Source organism: Hypanus sabinus, chromosome 3 (genome assembly GCF_030144855.1).
Source record: "Hypanus sabinus isolate sHypSab1 chromosome 3, sHypSab1.hap1, whole genome shotgun sequence".
NCBI lineage: Eukaryota > Metazoa > Chordata > Chondrichthyes > Myliobatiformes > Dasyatidae > Hypanus > Hypanus sabinus.
In genome coordinates, this window is record NC_082708.1 from 140,785,236 (window position 1) to 140,811,021 (window position 25,786).

Genomic DNA, 25,786 nt, shown 5'->3' on the forward strand with positions numbered 1-25,786 from the left:
TTCCACAAATGAGGGCGCAGGATGTTCAAATGCTGAAAACCCCTTCTTTCTTGTGTCACACCAGGTCACCAATTCACCACACAAGTCAAAAGGTTTGCTATTTAAGTAACAAAGTTGGCAAGTATCACAATGGAAACATTATCTCAACATGAAAGTCTGCACTGGAACATCAATACATGGAGAAAAACTAAGTCACGTTACTTCTGGATCCTGAGGAATACCAGAAGGCTGCTGCAAACCGTCACCTCATACAATAACTTCAGCCAAAAAAAAACTTTAAATTAAACAAAGACCTCTGCTAAAATAGGAGTGGGAACAATTTCAGACAATGTATTCATATGCTGCCATCTGGACCATGAACAGTTAACACCACAGTTACTGGTACTGAGAGCCCTACATACCTCAAGAGGAAATGGGTGGCAAGGGAATGGAATTGATGCGCTTGAGGGAGAGAAGATAGACTACGAAATCAGGTTTATTATCACTGGCTTAGATGAAGAAAAATTAGTTGCTTTGTAGCAGTACTAAAATGCAAAGATAGCAATTACAATAAATTACAAATATAAATGGTTTTAAAAAGGAATAATGAGGTAGCGATCATGGATCATTCAGAAATGTGCTGGTGGAGGGGAAGAAGCTGTTTCTGAATCGAGTGAGAGTCTTCTTGCTACTATCTTTGGGTAGGAGGTGGATGTCATGGATGGTGAGATTCCGAAGACCTCCCCCCCACCCCAACTTTTTCAGGCACTCCTTCTTTCTGAAGTCCTCACGGTAGGAAGTTTGTGCCTGTGATAGAGCTGTTTGAGTCGACAATGCTCTGTAGCTTTTTTCTATCCTGCACACTGGAGCTTCCATGCCAGGCTGTGAGGCAACCAGTCCGAATGCTGTCCACTGTACCTTTACAAAAGATTTGTAATCATCTTTGTCAACGTACCAAATCTCTTCACATCCCTAACAAGCCTCTGCCATGCCTTCTTTAAGATTGCACACAGAACTGATTGTTCTGAGAGCCAGTACAAATTCAATGGACTGAATTCCTTCATTTAAAAAAAAATTAAACATAGCAAGTCATTCTTTTGTCCACTGCTGCCATTCCTTGTGAGAGGCTGGTATCTTCTGACTATCCTTTGGAGAATCTGCCTTCACCTAGCCAGTGTGGGTGCATTGGCCACCAGGATAATCACATACATTTGAAAGAAAAATCAAAAAAGCAGAATTAACTGAGGCTGGTACAAGTAGAATTAATAACTCAAGAAAAAAAAATTCATTCACAGGACATGGATGTTTCTGGCAAGGCCAACACTTGTAGCTGACCTTAATTGCTCCTTGAACTAAGCAACTGGCTGGGCCATTTCAGATGTCAATTGAGAATCAACATTTTGCCCTGGATCTGTAATCAAGTGTAGGCCAAACGGAGCAAAAGGCAGAAGGACGTTAGTGAATCAGATGGGATTTTATGACTATCAAGCAGTTTTACAGTTTTCACTTTTGATACCAGCCTTTTAATCGCATTGATTTAAATACTTGCAATTAAATTCTGCCCTGCCATGGTGAGATTTGATCTCATGACTCCAGATCAATAGTTAAGGCCCCTGGGCACGACTCCAGGAACTTCACCATTGTGCAATTACTGAAATATTTAAGGTGGCCATTATGTCACTAAACAATACAGTTGACAGCAGATACAATTAAAAAAAAACATCTGAAGGATATTGAGGAAAGTTGTGTTTTGGTAAGATTGGATAAAACTAGATTCATCCGTAAAGGTCTGAAAACATAAAAAAACATTATGTATTAATAAAAATGATATAACCAAGATCACCAATGGGCACCAATGAATCCCTTTTCATATTGCATACTTCAATACTTTTTCCAATCAGAGTAAATCTATTTTTTCGCATCCCTCAGCCACTTATTGCTCTGGGTACTATGATAAAACATTATAGAAATTATGTCCATAGCTCAGAAACAGGCAGGATACTGGATTTTTTCCTGTATTATGAGCTAATGCACTATCCTTGATAATTCATGTGCAACGCACGTCACCATTGGTTTCTGCCCTCTTATAATGACTGTGTTCAGTGGTGCTACAAAAAATAAACTTGCAAACAAAGATTATGGGTTTCCGGTGATGTCATCATCGAGAATGGCAGCTTAAGACACTAGCTCCTCCAGAAAAACGCGTATTAAGCCCCACTAACCCATCAAATAGAATATTTTTCAAAAAATATTTGAACTGAAGAGGGACAAGAATGGGGAAAAGGAACAGAAATTTAAAAAAGCGACACTGTGGAGCCTGTGTCTGAGAGGAGTGCAGCGAGCGGCTCTCCTACCCGACCACGTGCGAGCAAAGCGGCTGCCTGGCCTCGTTCAGTCGAAGCGGCGAATGTCTTTGAAATCCTGAAAGAAATAATGGAGGTCTAGAAAGATATAAAGCAGCAGCTCCGTGATATTAAGGCAGAGCTCACCAGCGTTAATCAAAAACTAGTGGTGGCAGAGACTCGCATTGAGAAGGTGGGAGATTGCGTTCAAAACGTGGAATGGATACTGAGCAAGACAATAAGAATCATCCATCACCAAGAAGGTAAACTGCTTGACCTGGAGGGAAGATCACGGCGGAAAAATATCAGAATCTACAACATTCCCGAAGGAGCGGAGGGCTCGTCCATGATGGAGTTTATCAGAAAGTTACTGCGGGACGCACTGGAGCTTCCCCCGGCTAAAGCAAAATAAGATTAGATTTCAAACTCCGTACCCTGCTAAAGTTCGAGTGTTTTATGACAACGGGACGCGGTTGTACCAGACAGTCAAAGAGGCGACTACAAACATGAAGGCCAGAGGGTTGCCCGTCAGCATGACAAAAACGAGGGAAAGCCTGACTCAGGAACTATCCCGCTCCGCTTGGGAAATAGTGCGAGAATCGGGAAGGCAGGAGACAGGAGGAGGCCGAGAGAAATATATCAGGAAGGGACCGGGAGTTTCCCAAAGACAGTCCTCACCTGCTTCAGAAGAGCCCATAAGGTTTGGCTAATTTTAAAAATGTTGAGAAGCTAAACAGAAGCAAAAGCACATGGTGACATACCCATCTCAAGAAACACTTATTATAATGTGGATTTTATATTACTTCGTTGTTATTCTTTATTCGCTCACTTACTTTTGCCCCACCAAAATGAGAATGTGTGTGTGTGTGTGTGTGTGTGTGTGTGTGTGTGTGTGTGTGTGTGTGTGTGTGTGTGTGTGTGTGTGTGTGTGTGTATGTGTGTATGTACATATAGGAGTACACAGGGAAACCTTTTCTGTGTACTGGATTTGTTCACTGACTTTTATGAATACTGAAATGGGGGCCCCCAACTCACAAGTAGGAGGGGCTATCCCCCACAGCTAGACATTTCCTCTAGCTCAACACAGGGTCATCTACTAGAGACCTCAGCCTTGGAATCACACGTTCGTTGCCATTTTTGTTATTATTTAAGTTTCTTGGTTCTTATTTGTTCAGGGAGTAGATCAATTAAGTTTTATTCTAATTTCAATGATACATTGACAGATAAATACAGATGGCCAAGGACAAGGTAAAATTCATGTCTTTTAATGGCTATTAAAGCCAATCAATCTTAAGAGAATTTTATCCAAAATGAAAAAAGAACAAGCCCATGTAGTATATTTACAGGAAACTCATTTAAATGATAATGAGCATAAAAACTAAAGAGAATGGGCTTCACTAATCTGTTTTTCTTCTCATATAAATCAGGACATAGGAGAGGAGTTGCTATTCTTATCTCAAGTAAGCTAAATTTTGAAAAAGTATTCAATATGGGAGATAAAGAGGGCAGATATATTCTGGTAAGGGGGAATATAGATGGCAATTCAGTTACTCTATTGAATATATATGCTTATATATAATAAGTGATATTGGTTTCTTTCAGAAAATTACTGATATTATGGTAATGGAAACAGAAGGTCTCCTGATATGTGGGGGAGACTTAAATTTACAATTACAACCAAACTTAGACCCTTCCAATAAAAAAACCTATGAAACAAAATCTTTACATAAGAAAGTTAATACACTTTTTGAGGATGTTGGTTTAATTGATATATAGAGGGACCTTTTCCCTGACAGAAGGGATTACACTCATTATTCTGCTCCCCATTCTGTATATACAAGAATAGACTATTTCATGACATTTGGAAAAGACAAAGACAAAATAAACACCTGTGGAATTGGGATAAGAGATGTAAGTGACCATGCACCCTTATATTTATCTGTTGATTTTGACATACAACCAAAGAATACTATTTGGAAACTAAATTCAAGTCTACTCAATGATTAAGGAATTAAGGAACAAATTTAAAAAGAAATTGGTCTCTACTTAGAATCCAATGATAATGGAGAGGTTCCACCTCCCGTGTTATGGGATACTCTGAAGGCTGTCTTAAGAGGGAAAATTACAGTGATATCTTCATATAAGAAAAAAACAAGGAATAAAACATTAGAGTAATTACAAAATAGGTTGAAGGGACGAGAGAAAAAACACAAATTGAATTTGGCACAGGACACATTAGGGGAAATTAAAAGAATTAGGGATGAAATAAATAATTTGGCTACGCAAGAAATCAGGAAAAAATTAATGTTTCTGAAACAGAGGCATTATGAAAGTGGATCGAAATCTATGAAAATACTGGTGTGGAAACTGAAAAAAAAATAGCAGAAAATACAATTCATAGAATTAGGGACCCAAGAACGAAAATGATAAAAAATAAGCTAAGTGAAATTCAAGAAGCTTTTGAAGTGTTTTACAAAACTCTATATTCCAAAGTTCCAGGGCGAAGCATAATCCAAATTGACACCTTCTTGAATTCTCTAGAGTTACCCACTTTAAGCAAAGAACAAAATAGAACGATGACTGCTGATATAACTGAAGTTGAATTAAAAGCTGCAATTAATAGGCTTAAAGTAAGCAAGTCACCCGGATCAGATGGGTATACATACGGCAGAGTGGTACAAAGAATTTAAAAATGAGTTAATTCCTGTTTTACTCCCCACACTGAACTGGGCTCTAAAAAAAGGCACAAATGCCACCCAGTTGGAAGGAAGCGATAATCTCAGCTACACCGAAAGAAGGCAAGGATAAAATGGAATGTGGGTCATTTAGGCCAATATCCGTTCTTAATGTAGATTATAAGTTATTTACCTCCATCATGGCCAAACGATTAGAGGAGTTTCTACCCATACTGATACATAACGATCAGACAGGTTTTATACGACAATGCCAGACACAAGTCAATATACGAAGGACACTCCACATTATGGATCATATACAAAAAATTAAAATCAAAGCAATAGTGATAAGCATGGACACTGAAAAAGCATTTGGATCAGTTAATTGGAATTTTCTTTACAGAGTTTTACATAGATTTGGTTTCCAAGACACAATTATTAAAACTATACAGACACTATATAACAATCCTACTGCTAGGATTAAAATCAATGGATATTTATCAAATAGTCTTACCCTAGAAAGGGGCACGAGACAGGGTTGTGCATGGTCACCACGACTCTTAGCGCTATACCTGGAACCATTAGCTCAATACATCAGACAAAGTGAAGATATCAGGGGAATTACTATTAAAGGGACAGAACATAAATTGGCTTGTTACACGGATGACATTTTGATCTATCTAGGGCAACCAACATACTCTTTACCTAAATTGATGCAATCCTTTGAACAGTATCAAGATACAAGATCAACATAGATAAAACCCAATTACTTTCTTATTACTATAGCGCACCAAGAGAAATTGAAAGTTGATACCCCTGGGCATGGCACACAGAGTCTTTCAAATATTTGGGCATCATTATCAGATTTGGCATAATTATCAGAATGTAATTATCAGCCTCTATATATAAAAAAAATTAAGGAAGATGTGGCAAGATGGAGCCTGATTCCTTTTCTCAGTCCCAGTTCAAGGATTGAGTCTATTAAGATGAATATACTGCCCAGACTGTTATATCTCTTTCAGACCCTACCAATAGAGATTAATCAAAACCAATTCAATGAATGGAACAAGATGCTATCAAGGTATATTTGGCAGGGTAAAAGGCCTAGAGTTCATCTCAAAACTTTGCAATTAGCAAAGGAAAAGGGGGGGATGAGGCTTGCCTTCTCTTAGAGATTATTATTTTGCAGCACAGTTGAGAGCTGTGATATGTTGGTGCAACCCATCATATGACGCTCAATGGAAAAACATTGAGGAGCGGGTACTTCCCATCCCCATACAAGCAATTTTGGCTGATAACAACCTGCAAAGGTACATAAATACTATTGATAACCCATGGGTGAAATTGACTCTTAAAATATGGAAAACCCACTATAAAAGAATATATTCTAGAGGGAAATATTGCAATTCTTAAATGGTGTGCATATGACTCTGATTTTACACAAAATAAATTTGATGCTACATTTAAGGACTGGACAGCTAAAAGAATAACAGTTCTATGCAACATTATGGAAGGAACACTGTTCAGTTTTGAAATGCTTAAAGAGAAACATTATTAGAAAAACAAAATTTTTATTGGTATTTACAGATGTGGCAATATGTTAATAAGACACTTAAAAATGTAACCAAGGCAAATACATGCTTGATAAAGCTCTTTAGAAAAGCATATAATTCAGATAATGGTAGTGGAATCATTTCAAGCATGTATAAGGGGTTGTCAAATCTTAAAACACATTTGACTTCATACATTAAAACAAAATGGGAGAAGGAAGGAGGGATAATTATATCTGAGGAAGAATGGACAACAATATGGAGATATCAATGGAAGTGTACCAGTTCACAGAAATGGAGGGAGTTTGGATGGAAAAATTTGGTAAGATATTTTATTACACCCTCTCAGAAATCCGATTATGATAGTAACCTCCCCGTTTGCTGGAGAAATTGTTGAAATCAAAATGCAAATCATATTTTTTGGGACTGCCCTGTTATCAAAAACTATTGGAGGGGGATACACAATGCCCTACAAGATATCTTTAAATGTGAAATACCCTTAGAGAGTAAGACCATATATTTTGGATATATACCTCAAGAATGGTTGAAAAGAGATAAATATTTAATGAATATACTGTTGGTGGCAGGTAAAAAGACTCTTACTAGGAAATGGTTATCACAGGAGAGCCCAACTTTAAATACATGGATGGAAATTACAATGGACATTTACAAAATGGAGAAGATAACAGCATCTGTTAATCATAAGCTGGAACAATTTGATTCATACTGGGAAAAATGGTTTAACTACATAATGCTTCATAGGCCTGATTTTATTCTCACAAATCAACGAATCTGTTGTAAAAAAAAAAGATCACTCCCTACTTGTACATAGTTCTTTCCTTTTGCTTGTTTTTTCTTTCCACTCTTTTCTATAAGTGTATACCTCAGATAAATACTTTGTGGAGATTTCTGATATATATGATTATATGATATATATGTACAATGTCTGTAATACATCTTATGGAAGTTTGTTTGATGATGAACTTCAATAAAAAAATTACTAAAAAAAAGAGTATGAACATTTTATCTTCCTGTTTCATAACCACGAGATTTTTCTCCGAAAAACAATCCCAGGTGCATCATGCTTTTGAAGTGACTAAATTACCACAGTATTTTGAAACCCAGTACGCAAAGTAATGTATTCCAACTGTAACTCTCAGTTTAGAAATCCAGAAAAGGCAGGGAGAAAAAAAGACAGCTGAAAATAAAAATCAAGTGTCATGTTTCTCCCAAAATAGAATGCAAACCACAATAGTAGAGTGGCCGTCAAACTTAACAACATTACATTTGTGTTCAGTTGTGTTTCCACTATGTGAAATATTTATCCAGTCAGCAAAATGTTTCTGTTGCATTATTTATTAAATCAGAGGCTAGAGCAATGCACAATTAATGCCAGCCCAGAAAATTTACCACAACTTGCTCCTTCAGGGTGTTTCAAATCAGCTTGCTTATGGGAATTAGAAGATCACAGAATTGAACAGTGAAGGTTAGAAGTTACAAAAATATGGACAAGAGTTTCAGCAGATGGTCAAAATAGAGAAAGCAGTCATTTATGATGGAGAGAAGAAAAGAGCCAGAGCCTTAGTTCAAGCTCAAATAGGAGGACTGTGTTAAACATGTCCAGTCCAATTCTGAGAGGGGAATGAGAGGCGATGAGGTAACAGTGCTCCATGGGACAGGTGACAATACTGTGCCAATATTGATGCTGCTACGCTATGAGCTGAATGGCTGAATTCTGCTTCTATGTTTTATGGTCTTGAATGTCCCCGACCTGTGAATCACCTATACCCCTCCATTTTCCTTCATATTTTTGTCATAAGTCAATCTAAACCCCACCCAACTTCCTGCTTCCACTACTACCTCTAGTAACCCGTTACAGGCAGCTGCCATTCGCCGCGTTAAAAATTGCTTCTCACACTGCTTTTAAACTCCCCCCCCCCCCACCCCAACCTCGAAAGCATGTCATTTGGCGTTTGACATTTCTAAGCTGGGAGAAAGATTCTGACTGACTCCCTATCTGTGCCTCGCACAACTTCGCAAACCTTAACCTCCAGCACCCTGGAACAACCCAAGTTTGCCCAACTTTTCCTGAGAGCTCCTACCCTCTAAACCAGGCAGCAGACTGACGAAGCTCTTCTACATCTCTCTACAGTCTCCACGTCCTTCCTATGAGGCAACAGAATGTACACAGTACTCCCAAGTGCGGTCTGACTAAAACTTCATATAGCTATAGCCTGACTTGCCTGTTCTTAAACCCAATGAAAGCAAGCATGTCTTCAATGCCATTTTTTTACCACCTAGCCGCTTACGTATTCACTTTCAGGGAGATACAGGTGGCCCGTTGGCTTTACGACACCTCACTGTTACGAAAAACCTACATTAGTTATCTGTTTTCACTAACAGAAGGTGTTTTCTCCGTTACGAAAAAAGGCAGCGCACGCCCCACACAGCCAAGCTCCTCCCCAAGAACTGCATTCTAGCCGGCATTGCTTAAACATGTGCCTGTGAGCATCTGTGCTTTATGTCGGTTTATTTTGTGCATCCGTTAGCAAGATGAGGTCTAAGGTATCGGAAAAGCCTAAAAGAGCTCATAAGGGTGTTACATTTAGCGTAAAACGAGATGTAATAAAGCATTTCAATCATAGTGAACAAAGGGCATTGTCCGCGCGTTGAACTTGCCTGCGTCCACCATTCACACTATTTATACACAGAGAGAAAGAATCTTTTTGATGTTATTGTTGGTTGTGCTCGTAGCAAAGTGGTCTCTCTTAGTCGGCGTCCAATAATGGATAAAATGGAAAGTCTATTGCTTGAGTGGATTGATGGGTGTACAAAGTGGGGTGTTCCGTTAAGTTATCTTACACTTAAGGAGAAATCAGTCACATTTTAATAAGCTGAAACAGAAAGCACTGGACGATGGTGACTAAGGTGTTGCGAAAGTAGAATTGAAAGGTAGCATGGGTGGTTTGATCGGTTTCTGAGGCGAGGGCAGCTTCACAGCTTAAAGTTTACTGGACAGAGTGCTTCAGCTGATACAGAAGCTGCCGAAAAGTTCCCAGCAGAACTGAAGAGAATAATTACAGACAGTGGTTTTTTGTATAAGTAAGTGCTTAACTGTGACGAAACTGCAATTTATTGGAAAAAATTGCAAAGCACCCCAACCTCTGATGACTCAGCCCAACACACCATCATCAGTGTGCTCGCTGTTTTCCCGATTCTGGTAAGTGAAACTACACTGTATGTACATTATTTCTACTTTATATAGGCTGTGTATTTTTATGTGTTATTTGGTATGATTTGGCAGCTTCATAGCTTTAAGGTTACTGGAGAGACTGTTTCTGCTACGTAGTGAGATTTTCGCCACGCTAGACAGTGCTGCAATCATTGCAGAAAAGTATTTCTACTTTATATAGGCTGTGTTTTTATCATATCATTCCTGCTTTTACTAAATGCTTCTCTTATTTTAGGTTTTATGTGTCACTTGGCATGATTTTGTAGGTTATTTTTTTTGGGTCCGCAAACGCTCACAGATTTTTCCCATATAATTAAATGGTAATTGCGTTTTCACTTTACAACATTCTGGTTTATAAACCGTTTCATAGGAATGCTCTACTTTCCGATAGCAGGGGAAACCTGTATAGATTTGGACACCAAGGCAGCTCTCTATGTCAATGTTATTAATGGGTCTACCATTAACTATATGCTTTCTCCTATTATTTGACCTCCCAAAGATCTAAGTTAAACTCCATTTGCCATTTCTCTACCCATATCTGCAAACTTGCTAATCCAACTATCTATATGTGTGTACACACGCGCGCGCGCCTCAGTGGTTGGGGAACTGGGACCATCTGGCGAGAAACTGGCTACCAGAACAAAGCATAAATGGCTGAGACTGGACAGCATGGAATTAATGGAATGTTACCCACGTGAAAGAGTATACATCAAGCACATGTGGGGATCCTGGCAACATTGAAGACCATTGTCCACATTCACGGAAAAACAACTGGTTACCCAGCAATCACACATTGTCAACACAGGATTACTATCACATCTTGAACTGGAAAACGTACAATCACGATGCGCCGCAGAACTGAGCCAATCGAGAAACACGAGTTTAAACCCCATCTCCGTAACTCACAGATGGCACAAAGATAATAGCATCGCCTTGTACACGGGAAATGTAAGTTTGAGCCTCATCTCAGGGCATATCAACACTGGCTGCTGCAATCAGAGAGAAGATCATAGCTAAACTGCTGACGGTAAATCAACGAACTAGGCTCCCCAGACAGTGGTAAAATTCCATCAGGAAGCATGCTAGAAGCGGCCAATGAAGCACTACTCACAATTGCAACCTCCCACATAATTGAGACCAATAATCTGATATATGCATCGGCAGCAGCAAGCATAGAAATGGGCTACAAAATGAAATACAGTGGCGAGTACTATCATGATCGCCTCTGGAGACAATGATTGAATGCAAAGATCAAGGACACATCTTGGCTACTAAGGTACTATGCTTGTAGCCAAAGCCCTGGAACCTGCCAAGTGATGGTTAACAGCTCTGGCTACCAGATTACAGAGGTACACTAATCACGCAGCGGCCAAGCGAATAAATGCATTCTTCTCCAATGAGCCAGGAAAAGTATTCGCACAGTTCCAGAACGACAACATGCCAGTACCTGAACCAACCAAAACAGCAACTGAAGAGCACTGGACGAGTATATGGGAGAAAGAAGCATCACATAACACCAGTGCCCAATGGCTGAAAGACCGACAAGCAAGCCTCTGCAATCTCCCAGTGGAAGAACCAGTCACTGACACAAAGGTCAACAGATGTCCTGCAACGTGTACTAAATATGAAGAACTGAACTTCACCAGGACCTGACATGATTCACATCCATTAGCTGAAGAAACTAACAGCATTATATACATAGCTGGCAGCTCAAATGAACCAGGTGCTTAAAGCAGGCCTCCACCCTGACTGGCTAACTCAAGGAAGGACAGTGCTCATAATGCAGGATCTTCACAAAGGAACAATACCATCAAATTACCGGCCTGTTACCTGCCTGTCAACAACATGAAAGCTCCTATCAGGCATCACAGCTACCAAGGAGGAACATGTGTGTAAATTCCTGAGCCCTGCTCAGAGTGGGATTGGTAATGGAACCCGATGCCCCAAGCACCAAGTTCTTGTAGATGAAGCAGTCATGCAAGACTCCAGGAACAGGAAAACCAACCTAAGTAGAGCCTGAATCGATGATCAGAAAGCACAAGAATTCTGGAATCCTATCTCTGTACAAGGCCAACAAGACAATAAGGACCTTCATCAAGAACTCAATGCCGTTGGAAGACAATGCTATAATTTAACTCAAAGCCAATAGCACAAGTGACCATCAGATGTAGAATATACCAGGGTAATGCACTATTCCCACTGCTGTACAGAGTAGGCTTGAACCCCCTCAGCCAGATCATCTCAAAGAGTGGATATGGGTACAGATTCAAGACAGAGTCACTGTCAGTCACCTCTTGTACATGGATGATATCAAGCTGTATGCCAGAAGTGAAAGAGACATTGACTCACGTATCCACCTGACAAAGGTGTACAGCTGAGACATGGGATATCATTTGGAGTGGAAAAGTGCAGGTGGATGGTAGCGAAAAGAGGCAAATTCATCAAGACTAAGGTGTTGAGTTACCTGTAGGCCATGTCCTAGGTGTACAGGACAGCTACAAATAACTTACGATCAGGCACATGCATGGAAGCCACAATGAGGACACAAGGAAGGCTGCAACATTCAAGTACCTCTAAAGAGTGACAGGTCCTAAAAGGCTAGTAAAATGGAAAGAACAAGATCAGAGCCATCAACACATTCATCCTACCAGTCATCAGATACCCAGCTGAAATATGTAAAATTTCTACCATGATTCCCATTGACAGATTAAGTATACCAATTAATGTGTGGTGTCAAAGCAATGGTTAAAAGGAATGTGACCCACATTTCAAAACTTTATTCTCAAAATACCGCTGCACATCAAGGATTCACAGTTTCAAAGACCTATGCCCACAATGTCCTGACGAAGGGTTGCGGCCCGAAACGTTGACTGTTCGTTTCAACGGATGCTGCCCGACCTGCTGAGTTCCTCCAGCTTGTTTGTACATGTTGATTTGACCACCACATCTGCAGTATACTTTGTGTTTACTATGCCCACAATCCACAATGCTTTGACAGATACAACGGGGGGGGCAGTTGCAACAGTACAAGCCACAATTATACTCAACGCCTGACAGTACCAAAAGATAAAAATCTCTATCGAAGCTCCACTATCCTGGGAGAAGGTTTCATTCACTTTGAAGCTCATCATCTGGCCAAACAACCAGCACCCAAGTGCAAGTGTATCATATTACAGCAGTGCTTTAATACTCAAAGTGAGGGAGCATTAGGTATTGCCTTGACGGTCCTGGCAGCCAAATGGTTTGAAATACTCTTTCCACCTGCGACATGGTTCAAAGCAAGTCTGGCTGGAGAAGAAAATAATCATTAGATCAGGCATGGGCAAACTACGGCCCGGGGGCCATATGCGGTCCGTTAAGCTTTTTAATCCGGCCCGCAGAACTTGATGAAATTATATTACTAAACCTTGTTAACGTTTTTTCCCCGCAATTCTGGCGTTTTCCCAATAGATGACGCGCTCTATATACATTGACCTTTGTTGAGGTGCAGTGTATTACTCCACATTTGCGCTTTACTCTGTCACCTTGTGGCAACCCATTTCCTGGCACATCCGAACTGGCTCACAATTAGCCAGCGTTCCGGCTAAGGGAGATAGCCTGCGGGGATTTGCGAGCACAGAGCTTTGGAGCCTCTGCGCCGGGGGGGGGGGGGGGGCAGGTTGAGGGAGGCTTAAAAGTGAGGCTGGGGATTTTGAATAAAGTTTTTTCCTTCGACTGCAGTTACCGACTCCGTGTCGTAATTTTAGTGCTGCGTGTAGCACACCGCTACAACCTCTCACCCCCTTCTGTAAAGATGAGTGGAGCTAAGAAAAGAAAAGTGGATAGAGAATGTCGGGTGCTTAATAAGGAGTGGACAACTAAATATCTTTTTACCGAACACCGATCAACTGCTGTATGCCTGATATGCCAAGAGACTGTGGCGGTTTTTAAAGAATATAATATCCCATGATATTTTATTTTCTCTTATGAGGTGTATTACCAAAACACTCCGTCCATCTGCTCCTGGTCCGGCCCCCCTGTCAAATTTTAGAACCCTTTGTGGCCCACAAGTCAAAAAGTTTGCCCACCCCTGCACTAGATAGTACTGCTAATTAGGTGCTAGGTTTAATCCAATAAACACTCATCATACAACAGTACCCCTTAACATGTACATTGCTGCTGCTGCCTGCCACACTTAACATACTTTCTCTAATTATCATTATTCTCTAACTTTAACCCAGATATTGGTACATCTCAGCATTACTATATAAACTACTGCATATCAATGATCGTCAGATCTGTTTCAACAACTGGCAACTTTCTCGGTCGCTAATGAATTATACAGCACAGAGGGTTATTTATTTATTTAGAGATCCCGTGTGGAATAGGCCCTTTCGGCACTCAGGCCGTGCCACCAGCAACCCATCTGATTTAACCCCACCTAATCACAGACCAATTTATAGTGACCACAGGGTGGACATACGGACTCCTTACACATTATGGCGAAATTGAACGCTGAAGCCCTGAGCTGTAATAGCATCGTGCTAACCGTTACACCACCCCGTACAACCCACTCAGATTCAAATTCTTGGTTTGCATGCGACAGTGTGTGAGATCACAGGGGAGATTAAACACAAGAGACAAAGTGTTTGTGCCACTACAGATCCGAGAAAGTACATGCACCGAAATCCACATGCATATGAAGTCCATGGGTGTTTTGATTTACAAAGACATCATCATTAACAAAGGCTGATAATTTAGCCCATCTGCATTTGTTCTCATCTTGACTTTGTGCAGTACAAGTATGACCATAGATATGAGGATATGGCCTTCACATACGGTCTGAGGGAAGGTAAGTATATCTGTCAGCCAGGACAGCATCTAAGACTTTCCTATTTGGCGACGCTGCCATCTGTTGCAAGAGAGCAGCTGTACCATCTCAGTTTACAGGGATAAAAAACTTCCAAGATCTTTTGCCAGAGTTGCTGACATTCCACTGCAGCAAAAAGGCAGAATGTGGTGACACAACAATACAATGCTTTGCGATGCACTGAAGGCAGACAACAAGGGTGGACTGCTGAGGTCACCACAGGGCCTTAGCATTACACTCGCCAGAGCCGCTTGACAAAACCCGTGCAACACTGTCCCTCGCCACGGAAACTTCCTTTCCTGAAGTGAATGTAACATGCAAATCATATTCAAAGGCAATGCGCTTCAATTAACAGATAAAACTGGTGTTTTAAACATACTCCCTGACCTGCGATTAACCTCTCTCAGTAAAAAAATACTGTTAATTTGTACAAAGCAGGGTGGTGCAGCTAAGGAAGGAATGACATGCATCAGAATAACTCACAAAGTGCTGGAGGAACAATGCAGCTCAGGCAGCCTCTGCAGGGAGGAATAAAGTGTCGAGGTTTTGCACTGAGAAACCCTTCATCAGGACTGAAGGCAATGTTTCTAAATGCATCAGAAATTCCATTCAAGTTTAAGGAGCTTCCAATCCCAGAAGTTAAACTTTGTAAAACTTACACATTGGTTCAGTTTATCCAGCATAATGCAGTTACATGCAAACACTTGTTTGCACAGTCACAATTCCCAAACCCACTACCATCTGACAGATCAAGGAGAGCAGGCCCAGAGTACCACCACCCTTAAGGTTCCCACTCCAGGTCACACGTCATCCTGACTTCCAATCCAGATGAAAGGTCTACTGACCGTCCATTTCACTCCTGTGCTGCCCAACCCACTGAGTTCATCCATGTCTTTGCAATCCCTACTGGCTGCTACTCTTGTAATAGCTCCAGCACCTTATTACATCTAGCATTGCTAATATGCTTCTCCACAGCGGTGGAAGGCATTTAAGAAAAAAGTTTCCCATAAGCAGTTGGGGATGGGCAATAAATGCCGGCCTTGTCATATCCTGTAAATGAATTTTTAAAACCTTCGCCATCAGCGACTTTTGTGTTATGCTAACCACCCCATTTCCTCCTCTCTTTTCCAGAAGACAGTTATTGATACCGAGAACCATCTGGACCAGGACTGTGCGCAGCCGTACAGCTAAACGCGAGTGCCCAGAAGAAGCCTCACACAGAGAAAAAAAATCACCTCTAAAAAAACTCAGCGGAATCTGGGACAAGCTTCATTGGGAGACCTTTCCCACACACCTAGACTCACCTATCACCTCCTAGCTAGCCTTCCTTCCCTCTGCCCACCTCTTTATTCTAGAGCCTTCCCCTTTCTTTTCCAGTCCTGAGGAAGGGCCTTGGCTCAAAATGTTGAACGTTTGTTCATTTCCAGAGATGCTGCCAGACCTGCCAAGTTCCTCCAGCATTTTGTGGCTGTTTCACTGCAAAACGCTGGCATTTCTTCACATACCTGTTAGGTAGACTCAGGTCCCCTGTGTAGCACCCCACAAACGTTATTCAGACTTTTATTATTTATTCATTTTATTGGGGCATGGACACCAGTAACAAATTCAGAGTCTAGTGCTTGATTACTCGAGAAGCTGATGTTTCTACTATTTCCTGAACAGTTGAAGTCTTTCTGATGAAGGTACTCTCTCAACACCATAGCGTGCAGAGTTGCAAGATTTAGTCAGTGATGGTGAAGGGGCACTGATACATTTCCAATGAAGGGCAAGGTGCAACTCACCGAGGAACCTTCAAGTTGTGATGTTCCATTGTGGCTGTCACTTTTCTTCTAGACAAAGGTCAAGGGTTCAGCAGGTGCTGGCATTGTACGTTACATGAGAGCATTTTCTAGAATGTGGACACTGATTAGACAGATAGCTTATCGATCCCAAAGGAAATTACAGTGTCACAGTAGCATTACAAGTGCACAGACATGCAAATATAAGAGGAGTAAGAAAGAATAAAAAATAAGTTACCTCAAACAGTCTAACAGGAGGGGGTCATCATTTCCCAACCTGTAGGTCGACTCATTATAGAGCCTAATGGCTACCTCATATAGCACTCTTGGGAGCAGCGTAGTTGTCTTAGTTTATTCCTAAAAGTGCTCCTCCATTCAGGCTAAGTGGCCTGCAGAGAGCCAGAAACATTGTCCAGAATTGCCAGGATTTTCTGTAGGGTCCTCTGTTCTACCACAGCCTCCAGTGTGTCCTGTTTGTCTCCTATAACAGAACCTGCCTTTCAAATCAGTTTATCGGGCCAGTTAGCATCACTACATAGATGACTGTACTGGCAACAACAGACTGGGTGAACATGTGAAGAAGAGGTCTGCATACTCCAAAGGACCTCAGTCTCCTCAGGAAGTAGAGGAATCCTCAAGAATTAGGCACTCTGACCTTATTGGAATGAATGCTTAGGGGAATTCAAGTCAAGTTAAGTCAACTTTTATCGTCATTTTGACCATAACTGCTGGTACAGTGCATAGTAAAAATGAGATAATGTTTTTCAGGACCATGGCGTTGCACGACACAGTACAAAAAACTAGACTGAACTACATAATAAAAAAACACAGAGAAAGCTACACTAGACTACAGACCTACACTGGACTGCATAAAGTGCACAAAAACAGTACAGGCATTACAATACATAATAAACAGGACAGTAGGGCAAAGCGTCAGTCCAGGCTTCGGGTATTGAGTCTGATAGCTTGGGGGAAGAAACTGTTACATAGTCTGGTTGTGAGGGCCGGAATGCTTCGGAGCCTTTTCCCAGACGGCAGGAGGGAGAGTGTATGAGGGGTGCATGGGGTCCTTCATAATGCTGTTTCCTTTGCAGATGCAGCGTGTAGTGTAAATGTCCGTGATGGCAGGAAGAGAGATACCAATGATCTTCTCGACTGACCTCAATGATCAAGTTTCTTAAGCATGGATGAAGCCACACACATCCAAACGGGGAACTTTCCACTTTGAATACAGACTGCTCTTGAACGTAACTACCTGTAGATCCAGTAGTTACGATTAATTAATAAAGTTTTCAAGCTCAAATTTATCGCAATGGACATATAGTACATATCCAGGAGTTCATGCCAAGAAAAATAGCTTTTTACAGCAACAAGACATTACAAATAGAAATTGCATAAACTTAAATTAATATACATTATACAAAATAAACATTAGTGCATGTTAATTAGTACAAATTAATAATTTGCATGTTATTGCTTTAAACATAGTATTAATTCTACTAAATTTGACAAAAGTAGCATGTTAAGTCATTTTGTATGATCTTGGATTACTTGTAAACTTTTGTATACCATCTTCTTAGGTAATTCCTCAGGTTCAATGATGACTTGCGTTCACTCAGGTTTTGTGGGCTAAAGTGGCCAAAACGCCCACCACTCTGAAGCTGAACTGCGCTTTGCACACAAGACCTACATTTATGTAGATTCAGAGATCAAGCTCTAAAACATGGTTGACTCAATTACATTTGTATATTCTAGCCACTTGGCAGGTGCTTCAGTCTGTTGCGTGATTTTACAAGCTGTTGTGGGATCCCAGATAGGGAAGTCCTGCTCTATCTCGGGCATCACCCATCAAGTTAGTACCAGCTGCCGTCAGAATTTCTCACGAGGGAACCCCCTTGTGCAAGAGTAGTTTAGCCAAAAATTCCAGACGCATGAGAAACCAAAACACACCAGAGAGATGTTCAGGGTAGAACACTGCTGGCCCAGCAAGATTTGACTGTGGACTCAAGCAGTTTCTTGGGAAGTTCTATAATCAAAAAGGAGAATGATGGTAGTAGATGACTCAAGAGCTGGCAAACAAGCGCTATGTATTTCCCAAATACACAAGGAGAGATAAAAGCAATTTATCCAGTCTGTTCCGATCTACTTCCTAATGCATAGTCTGGCAGAAACCCAGAACACTTTTCACTACGCACTCTCAGGAGAAGAAACACGGACACCTGCAGGAATTTGAACAGCTGCTGTAATGTCGTGGGAAAGATGAACGGAAAACACTAGTATAATGGAATTTAAGAGTTAAGTGCCTTGTAGTCCAGCACCACCAAAACCGGACCCTGAACTCAATTCTCCCGATCAACCACATGCTCCCTTTTATTGCTATCTTCATCACTCAGCATTTCTTGGGTTTTTATTTCTGATCTGTACCCTTTTTTTAAAAAAAACTGGAGAGATTTGGTTTTGAGTTTGTTAATTTTGCTCATTTGTTTTGACAGAACTGCCACAAAAAAATGAATAAGCAGCATTTTTTGAGGATGTTGACTACTTTAAGATAATAATCCAGAATTATATGTCTGTAAAATATACTTCCTGTCATAAGTAGGCTGCATTATTTTTCACTGACGGACAAGCAAGATAAACCTAATCTGGAGCCATATGCAAAGCCACTCGTCATTGACTAGCTGACAGAATTCATGGACAATACTCAAGGACAGAAATTCATCTGCATTAGCTAAATGCTGTGAAATTCCAGTGTGTTGATTTCAGAGAAACAGCAACCAAAGGTCCAGTGAAGCAGCTGCTCAAGATTCTTGCCTTCTCCAGACTTCACTGCAGAAATGTGTCACCTTCAACCAAACAGGGAAATAGTTCTTCATTTCAATTCTTCATTCAAGACTTCTGACATGAAGCACCCTCTCAATACAGCGTGTGTCAATCACGATTGTGTGGCAAGCTCTATTTTAATGCATAAACCTCCAAATCAAGAGCAAGGATATCATAAATGACAGAAACTGGCAGCTATATCAGTCACAACAGAAAGTCTAGAAACACTCAGCATGTCAGGCAGCGTCTGTGGAAAATTATATCAACCATATTATTTCAAATTAACTGACGCAATTATGATACAGATCATCATTAACCTTTCAATTCAAACAGAATAAACTGCATCAATGGAAAGATCAAATAGCAGACATAACATCATGCAAAAAGTAACTTTTGCCTCATAGCAGATAAAGGTCTCTAACCTGCACTTCTGACTACAGCTAGTCCATCGACTTGAGTGAATTCAGGCATTTTTTCCTAAAATGTTAACCATTATAGGGCAGTAAGGTCTACTTTTATGAATACAGGTAGATGGGACTCTAACTAGAATATAAAAGTGTACAAGCCTTTATAGCAAAGTATAATTACCTACATAGGATTGTTTACAAACTACATAGGAGGTTCAGTTTGTCAGCTTTTGCTCTCACAAATTGTACAACTGAATATCATGGGTCTAGAAATCCCACTGCAAAGCACGATTCCAACTCATGAAAGAATTTAATCTGAGACTTAATTGTTGAACATGACATTGCAAGCGTGCTTTTGGAAGTTTGATTACAGGTCTTCAAGCACTTGGCATGATGTTGCAATGCCTGCTTGATGTCTCTATTATGATCTTCTGACCATCATATGTGGTGATGACCTCAAATTTAAGAGTTGGTTCAACCCAGAAGAGCCAAAGTACATTGCTGGCAGTGAAGACCTCACCTTGGAAAGCAAAAGCTATTTTTCTTGGGATGTCCCTACCCAGAACCATCTTTGCCTCTGGTCCTTCCGAGAACAAACTCTGCTGCAACCCAGTAGCTAGTATGCCCCATACATCCACCCCAGTTCCAGCAGGACTAGATCACATAATCACACATGACACCCAACATTAGGTCAACCAAGCAGTGTGAGGGCATGAAGGCCAGGAATGGCTACTGTGATACCCTTGATGCCTTGTATGTTAATAATAGTATCCTCCTTGTGCTCCAAATAAAACGAGATCAAATTCCCATGGCCTGACAAAGTATTCCCTCAGACTTTGTGGGAGGCTAGTGAAGAAATTGCAGGGGCCCTATCAGAGATATTTAAAATGTCCTTAGCAACAGGTGAGGTAGAAGAAGATTGGAGGGTAGTTAATGTTGTGTTATTGTTTAAGAAAGGCTCTTAAAAAATAAGCCTGAAAATTATAGGCCAGTGAGCCTGACAGCAGTAGTGGGTAAGTTATTGGAAGGTATTCTAAGGTACTGGATATACAAGTATTTGAACTGATTAGAGATAGTCAACATGGTTCTCTGCATGGTACGTCATGTCTAACCAATCTTAAAGAGTATTTCGAGGAAGTTATCAAGAAAATTGATGAAGGTAAGGCACAGGACTTCAGCAAGGCCTTTGATAAGATCCCGCACAGGAAGTTGGTCAAGAAGGTTCAGTCATTTGGCATTCAGGATGAGATAGAAAATTGGATTAGACATTAGCTTTGCAGGAGAAGCCAGAGAGTGGTAGTAGAGGGTTGCCTCTCTGACTGGAGGCCTGTGACTAGTGAAGTGTTGCAGAGATCAATGCTGGGCCTGATTTTTCGTATGTTTTCTATGTCAATGACCTAAATGACAACGTAGTAAACTGGAACAGTAAATTTGCAAATGACACCAAGATAGAGGACATGGTAGACAATGAGGAAGACTAAGAAAGTCTGCAGCAGGATCTGGACCAGCTGGAAAAATAGGCTAAAAGATGGCAGATGGAACTTAATGCAGACTAGTGTGAGATGTCACACTTTGGGAGGACAAACCGCAGTGTTTGGGCACTGAGGAGTGAAGCAGAGCAGAGGGATCTGGGAATATAGATTCATAATTCCTTGAAAGTAGCTTCACAAGTAGACAGGGTCATAAACAGAGCTCTGGGCGTATTGGCCATCATTCAACACACTGAGTGCAGTAGATGGGATGTTATGTTGAAGGTACAAGGCATTGGTGCGGCCTAATTTGGAATATTGTGTGCAGTTCTGGTCACCTACCTACAGGAAAGGTTGAAGGAGTGCCGAAAAAATTTACAAGAATGTTGTCAGGACTTAAGGACCTGAGTTATAAGGAGAGGTTGAATAGGTTAGGACTTTATTCCCCCATAGTATAGGCGAATGGAGAAATCTGATAGAGCTATATAAAATTACGTAGGGTAAATACAAGCAGGTTTTTTTCCACTGTGGTTTGGTGAAACTAGAACTATAGGTCATGGGTCAAGGCTGGAAGGTGAACTGTTTAAGGAGAATATGAGGTGAACTTCTTCACTCAGAGACTGCTGGGAGTGTGGAATGAACTGCCAGTAAAGTGGTGGATTCAGGCATTGCGTATAGGAGATGGGATGTTATGTTGATGTTGTACAAGATGCTGGTGTGGCCTAATTTGGAATATTGACTGCAGTTCTGGTCACCAGCCTACAGGAATTATATCAATAAGATTGAAAGAGTGCAGAGAAAATTTACAAGGATGTTGCCAGGATGTGAGGACCTGATTTTTTAGGGCAAGATTGAATAGGTGAGGACTTTATTCCCTGTTGTGTAGGGGAATGAGCAGAGACTTGACGATACAAAATGATGAGGGGTACAGACAGGGTAAATGTAAGCAGGCTTTTTCCACTGAGTTTGGGCGAGACAAGAACTAGAAGTCATGGATTAAGGGTGAAAGGTTAAATGTTTAAAGAGAACTTCTTCACTCAGAGGGTGGTGAGAGACTGAAACAAGCTACCAGTGGAAGTGATGGACTCTGGTTTAATTTCAACATTAAAGAGAAATTTCAATAGGTACATGGATGGGACAGGTATAGAGAGCTATTGTCCAGTTGCAGGTTGACGGGACTAGGTTGATTAATAGTTCATCATAGACTAGATGAACCTCAGGGCCTCTTTCTGTGCTGTGATGTTCTATGCCTCACAGCATAAGAATAAAGCACAAGATAAATTACCCAATTTGATCATTTTTCCACAGAGTCCTCACTCACCAACTTCTATATCATACGTTTTAAAAAGTAGAATGGTTTAAATTACATCAGCAGAAAGCAATTTCCAAATGGTACAAGTACACTTCGCTAGGGACAACACAACTCTTTTCCATCCCTTTTGTGGAAACAGTATGCAATCTTTCTATTCTTGGAGAGAGGTGGTGAAATTAATGTTATTTCATATGTGTAACAACTGCTAGAAGCGGAAAGTGTAAATCGCACCAACAGCAGAATTCATGGTTTTAATTAGTCTCAATTTGCAAATATTTACACCTGCTCTATTGTTCGAGATGGTTTTCATTCAGAGCACTGCAGCTGGGAGGCAAGTTGTTATCAGGGCTGACAGTGAATTAGATGGGAATTAGATGGGACTAGATGGGAAAATAAACCAGAAAAATTCTAGAGATAATATCATAGACGCCCAACATACTGATGCAATCACAACAAAGGCACGGCAGCTGCTCGATTTCATTAGGAGTTTGAGGAGATTTGGTACGTCACCAAAGATGCAAAGCACATTTCTACAGATGTACCATGAGAAGCTTTCTAAACGGTGCACAGGTTCAAAGGGGGCTGCAAAGGGTTATAGACTCAACCAGCTCCATCACAGGCACAAGCCTTACCACCACTAAGAACAACTTCAAAAGGTGCTATGGCTTCCATCACTGAGGACCCTCACCATCCAGGACATGCCCGCTTCCCATTATGACGGTCAGGGGGTGGTACAGGAGCCCGAGTACTCACACTCAGAGTTTTAGGAACAGCTTCTTTCCCTCCAGCATATTTCTGAAAATAGTCCACGAACACAACCTCACTATTCCTGCTTTGTACTACTATTTTATGATTGTAATTTATAGTAATATTTTGCCTGCACCATGTTGTTGCCACAAAACAGATTTCATGACTTAGCAAGGATCAATTTTATTTGTCATATACGTTTACATGTACAGTATTAGAAAATTGCTGTGGTATGTTAGAATTACATTCAACAAAAACGACAACTTTCAATAATTATACAGAATAAAGAGTTATTTAAAAGTAAAATTAGAAGTACAGATAAGGAATAAGATGTGCATAAACAAGTGTCAGTGATAATAAACTCGATTCTGATACTGCTGAACATCTGAAGTTAAACACAAAATACTATGGATTCCAGTTAATTGCGCCACTGTTTAATCAGGACAGTCGCTTGTTTGGGTCAAAGAACAAAATGTAATTGAAAAAATTGGATATTTACACCAGACAGGTGTGAGAAAAGGGCCCGAAGGACCTTTGGAGACCCAAGTCACCCCAACCACAATCTATCCCAGCTCCTACCATCTAGGAAGCAGGACAACAGCATAAAAGCCAGGACCAACAGGCTCCAGGACAGCTTCTTCCACCAGGCCATCTGACTGACCAACTCATACTAATTTGAGTGTATTTTCATGTTACACTGACTGTTCTATTTATTATAATTACTATGATAGCACATTACACATTTAGACAGAGACGTAACATAAAGATTTTCACTCCTCATGTATGTGAAGGATGTAAGAAATACAGTCAATTCAATTCAATGGCCGGGTTTCCCTTCGTTTATGAAAAAGGTTAGTTGATTAGTTAGTGTACAGGCAACACAAAAAACAGCAAAGTTTGATAGTGAAAAAGTTTGCAAAATGATTCAGTAGTATACAGACCAGTTGGGAATAAGGATAAAGAAACAGCAGATGGAATTTAATTGATACAAGTTGTGAGGTGTTCCAACCTGAGAGGTCAAATTTAACAGCACAGCATCCAATATATGGGAAGATTATCTGGAGCACCAATATACAGAGGGATCTTGGGATATGTGTCCCTTATACCCTCCAAGTGGCAACACAAGTAGATAGGGGGTTAAAGGTGGTATACAGCATACTTGCCTTCGAAGTTGAGAGTACCGAGTACAAAAGTCAGGAATTCACATTGCAGCTGTCTAAAAGTTTGGTTTGACCACATCTGGAGTATTCTGTGCATTTCTGGTTACTGCATTACATGTAAGTAGAAGCTTTGTAACGGGTGCAGAAGAGGTTAACCAAGATGCAGCCTGGATTTGAGAATTAATTATAATGAGAGGTTAGATAAACTTGGATTGTCTTCTGAGGAGTAAAGGTTGTGGGACAACCTGATATAGGTATTTAAGATTATGAGAGGCATAGAGGGTAGATACTTAAGAGTCCCTTTCTCAGAGTGAAAACTCAAATAGTAGAGGATATAGTAAAGAGAGTTTAAAGGAGAATTGAGGCTTTTAACACAGAGTGATAGGGGCTCAGAAGTTACAGCCAGGGGAGGTGGTGGAAGCAGATACGCCAAAGCATTAATCTCAAAAAAATCCCTCTATAAACTTATTAATTCCCCTTTCTTTTTTCCAAAGCAGTTTTAAAACTTCCCACTTGGATCAAGCTATTCATCATTTTCCTTAAATCTTCTGTGATTTTGTACTAAATACATTTGGTATCAAGCTTTGGGTACTTGGCTAGCAAGAAGGCACCATATAACACACAGGTTCCCTGTTGCTTTAATAATGAACTCAAAATACTGGAAATACTCAATATTCAATGGATCTTCAATCTGAAACGTTATCTATATTTCTCTTACCACAGATACAACCTGTCCTGCTGAGAATAACCAGTATTTTCTAATTTTGTTTCATATTTCCAGCATTGCAGTTGTTTTTTTCTTTTAGCGATCTTCCCTAATACTGTGCAGTTAGGCTGCATGACATTAATGTAGCAGACTGATGCTCATCATTTCTATATTTCTTTGCAGACTTGGGCTGAGGTATCTACCCAAAACTTGAATTTGTTTGAAGAAATTTACATAATTTGCTGCATAGCTTCTATCCCGCTGATATAGGGCCTTTGAACAGACCTGAGTCTCTCAATCTATTTTGTCATGGTCCTTGCATCTTATTTGACCACCTGCACTGCGCTCTTTTCAGTAACTACAGCACTATAGTCCGCATTCTGCTATTGCTTTTCCCTTTGCACTACCTCAATAAGTTATGTTTGTAGGAATCTGGATGGTTGCTATGCAATTTTTTAAAATGGTATTTCAGTATGTACGACAATAATGAACCAATTACCAGTTTACCTTGCTGAAGCATGAGTTAAAACTACTGTTATCGAAGGGGAAGAAATACACACCATGGTCCCATTGGATGCCATTTTAATTTTTCTATTTTTTACTTTTTGAATTAAACAAGTCTTTCTGCACCTTTCCAATCCCCTCAAGGTATTAACATCTGAGAATATCGAACCCTACAGCAGAATACAGGACCTCCAGCCACAATGTTGTGCTGATCTCATAACCTAATCTTAAGGGTCAGTCTAACCCTTCCCTCACA

General features: G+C 40.5%; 1 protein-coding gene across 8 annotated transcripts in view; it reads right to left on the reverse strand.

The window, feature by feature from the left end:
- The window catches only part of LOC132391695 (protein Jade-1-like), a 157,610-nt gene that overhangs the window by 85,520 nt on the left and 46,304 nt on the right, over positions 1–25,786 (reverse strand). The window lies entirely within an intron of this gene.